Below are 3,549 nucleotides of genomic sequence, written 5' to 3'. Positions count from 1 at the left end.
ATTCTTCTTCTTGCTGAAAACGACCACATGTAGCTGCATAAGAGTGACGAAGCAGATGAGAATTATTTGGGGGTGGCGACAGCGACAATGGAATTAGAGTCAGCAGCCGGGTCACAAAGGGCCTGTTTGGCGGAGCTTTCTCCCGACTACAGTTTTTTCTACTAGAAGCTGCTTCTGTCAGAAGCTGCTTCAAACGGTACACAGCTTCTGAGAATCTATAGTTATAAATTCTGGAAAATGAAGTATGAATTCAGAATCTAGAGAAACTGGATTTAGGAGCTTTTTCAAATTCTTAGAAGCTGGCTACTAAACAGCTGCAAAAAAGAGCGACTCGAAAACGCAATTCAAGCCGATAATAACTTGATGTCTATCCACAAGGAACACCCCACGAGCAGCTGCAGCTTTTCTATTGTCTCTGAAACTCTGAATTCTGATACAATCTGGCTACCTACCTAACCATGAACCTTACTTGCATCCAAATAATTCAGTGCTAAAGAATAAAGATGTCATTGTTCGAAAAAGGAGGAGGCAAAGGTGAAATCCGAAAAGTGAAAACTACTGATCAGAGGTGGAAATGTGCTTCTCTGGCATCAGGGAGGAAGAATCAAAGCAGAGCAAGTAAGCTAGTCATGCGTGTGATGAAATTAAGCTTAGTCTACTCGCAGTTTTATTTTTAAATAAGCATGATTACGATGATAACTCATTTCATTTTTTTTATATATCTTGGAAACATGATGCTCTTAATAGTGTTCGGCTGGTTGCAACCAGAATTTACACACGTCATGCTATTGACTACTGAAGATATTGAGCTTCTTGGCTGCAGCCTGCTGCTCAGGTGCAGATTGGAAGGAGTCACTCGTGCTTAGACACAATACTTAACACAAATATTTTACATCAGCAATTTGCATATGCCGCTAAGGTAATTAATCTGTTATTTTGGCATGTTGCAAATCTGTTCCAGTGCTAAATAATCAAATACATATTCATTTGGTCATAATTCATTAATAAATAGAAACAAAATGTTATTTCTATGTTTTCGCTCTAATGTCAAAAGTAAGAGTAATTTTACGATTCTTTAGAAGGTATCAGGAGGTACCAAAATTTTAATGTAAAATTTGATATCTTAGATATTAGGAGGTATCAAATTTTACACTAAAATTTTCATACCGTTCGAGACCTACTCAACGCCTGTAAAATTGCTCTAAAAGTACCTATCTCATTCCCAAGCGAGTTCCTACACAATGAGAAGGGAAAAAACAAAAAAGCCTACTCCATCTTTATAGTTTACATTTAACGTATAAAGATAAATTTATTGGAACGGAGGGAAGTTCAATATCTTGGCGTTGATAATAAAGAAAAAAATGTCATCCACACCGCAGTTCGGATAATATGATGTACTCAACTTGTTGATAGTCTATAGGATTAGAATGATTGCATAGGATATGGTACGCCACGCATGAATCCTTTGAAATGTTGAATTGACAAAATATAAACAAACATAGAATTTTGACAAGAATGCATATGTAAAACATAGGACTAAAATACATATGAAAAACATAGAAATGACTGTTTTAATAGACCATAGAAAAATATATGAACTAGAGAAAAAAAAGCAGACTCAAAGAAAACTTTTCCATAATGTCACATGCTATGCTAACTTTCATCCAAAACTTATATGGAACGAGGCATTCTATAGGAATTATAAGATTCAATAGGATCCAATCTTTTATTTCATAAGATCACATAAAAAATCATATGTGATTAATTAGAATTCAATCAAACTACTATATTTTACATCAAATAAAGGGAACCTAAATAGCCACATTTAATATTGACATCAGATAAGTAATTGTGGGAGATGCAATCTCCACAGCAGGGATGATTTGAGACCTTAGCTGGGGAGATGATTTGAGACCTCTGTCCTCTGCTGAGATTTGTCCAGGAGCTACTGGATCAAGGCGCAAGTATGTGCTACTCGAGTGACCCCAGCCAATGAACCCAAGGTTTAGCCTGGGGAAGACTAAGGGAGCAAGGGTGAGACAACGGAAGGCTGAACTTCATAGTCCCATCCCCAATGAAAGAATGCACAAGGGAATTATATAAGTTCAGTTTATCTGGAGGTGTAATATTCTACTCAGGTTTCTTTCTTATCTAAAGAGAAAGATGGTGTTTACAAAGCATGCTCTTATTTTCCTTTACGCCTCCTTCCTACATAGATCTTCTTCTCCTTTTATAGCTTGGAACCCTAGGCACTCCTATCCACTGGGTTGTCTTGTCCACCGCCTTGGTGCCAGAAGACATGACCCTCACCTGTCAAGGGTCACCGATATGTCACGTTGGCCCTCCTCCAGAAGATGGTGTGGCCATGCAGGGATTGGCAGAGACCACCATGCCTCCCATGCATGAAGACACGCTGGCGCTTCCACGCCGAACTCTCCCAGCTGGCTAAGGCTGACGTCGATATGTCCCAACATGCCCAACACGTAATGCCTGGTAAATGTAGATCTTATACATCTCGACAATCTTCTTGCTCGGTGCGGTTTGAGCTTCCAAAGAGGGGAACAGGGCTCATGACCGAGCCTGTTCTACACCTAGACCGTACCTCCTCAGCAGCTCCTTTAGGCAACACCCCTCCAAGCATTCCAAAGGTGTGAGTCCAAAGTTCATGATGGACATGACCTTCGAAGGATGAATCCTTTCGTGATAAAGTGTTCATAATGAGCATGGCCTTAGAGAGGATAGATAAACCCCCATGCATGATAAAGAATTTATAATAGACATGATCTTGTAATAGATGTCGATGCAGGGCATATCTTCTTCAACACACATTAGCAGTGACCAGTGACCTTGTATATTGTGTCCCCGCTAGTTGAGGGGCAGCATGTGGCCTCTAGGAGGCGCTGAGCCCCCAGGGTCAGGAGGTCACGTGTGTCCTCACGTATGCCTTCTTTGCAAGTATTGACGCTTTTCCCTCGAGGGAAAGTGTAGAAGATCGCAGGAGGCCGAGGACCCGGGAGCCCCCAGGGTTCGGGCTCCTGCCGCAATAGCCCGACCATCGAGTTCCCACACGTCTCCTCCCGAGGAAAGTAGGACCCCAGTAATAGTGACACATGACTAATTATTAAGTTAGGATATATCATAATTATACAATCATGACGTAAGTTATAGTTATACCAAATAAGAACGACCTATTGTGTTAGAGATGACCATTCTACCTTAGTGCCTCTTATCATATATATATATATGGCAGAAAAAAAACCTAAATTATTGTCACTTTTGAGTGCACCAGGGTTTATTGCATTATTGATGGTGGTGGTTGTGTTGGGGCAGTGACATGTTGAAAACCATTTTACCTTAACCCGTGCTATTGTTGACTCTATTAGTTTCAAGGTCTATACTTTAAAGCACCATTTGTAACACAAACAGCCTCATTTTTTTCTTCTACTTATACTTATAAGCTAAAATTTAAATTTTCAATCTTAAATTTTGAGTAGATTTTAGAATTTTTTTACATTAATATATTTTCACCCTTGACTTTTAAATCACTAA

The sequence above is a fragment of the Oryza brachyantha genome, chromosome 2 (assembly GCF_000231095.2).
Source record: "Oryza brachyantha chromosome 2, ObraRS2, whole genome shotgun sequence".
NCBI lineage: Eukaryota > Viridiplantae > Streptophyta > Magnoliopsida > Poales > Poaceae > Oryza > Oryza brachyantha.
Note: the sequence above shows the minus strand (reverse complement) of the source record.